This window comes from Oratosquilla oratoria, chromosome 13 (genome assembly GCF_046742065.1).
Source record: "Oratosquilla oratoria isolate Oo_2021 chromosome 13, ASM4674206v1, whole genome shotgun sequence".
Lineage (NCBI taxonomy): Eukaryota > Metazoa > Arthropoda > Malacostraca > Stomatopoda > Squillidae > Oratosquilla > Oratosquilla oratoria.
In genome coordinates this window covers 62,248,859-62,249,372 of record NC_134789.1, presented here as the reverse complement: position 1 = coordinate 62,249,372, position 514 = coordinate 62,248,859, and positions in this window count along the sequence as shown.

Genomic DNA, 514 nt, shown 5'->3' with positions numbered 1-514 from the left:
TGCGTTGGTGAGTCTATGGTGACGGAGGTCGGCCTTATGCTCCCTGATTCTAGTGTTAAGGCCCCTCTTAGTCTCTCCGTAGTATGCTTTATCGCATGATGTGCATGGGATCTTATATACGACGCTGTCTTCTCTCCCCCTCATCTTAGTCCCGCTTTTTATCATGTCACCAATCTTCGTTCCCGATGTTACGGCTGCTTTAACTTCCGTGCTCCTGAGCATTCTAATAATGTCTCCTACCTTCTCAGAGTTAGGAAGCGCCATGTATGATGTTTTTGTGGTGGCGTTGCCTTCTCTTAACCTGCTTGTGTGGATTATTTCTTCCGCTCTTCGTCTTAAGCTCAGGATTAAGCCCTTGGGGTAGCCAAGCTTCAAGAAGGCCGCGATGATGTATTCGATTTCCTCCTCTAGGAATTCCTCGCTGCATATCCTGTAGGCACGCAGGAAGAAGCCCATGACTACCCCCTTTTTCGTCCTCTCATTGTGTGCCGACAGGTAGTGTATGAAGTCGTCA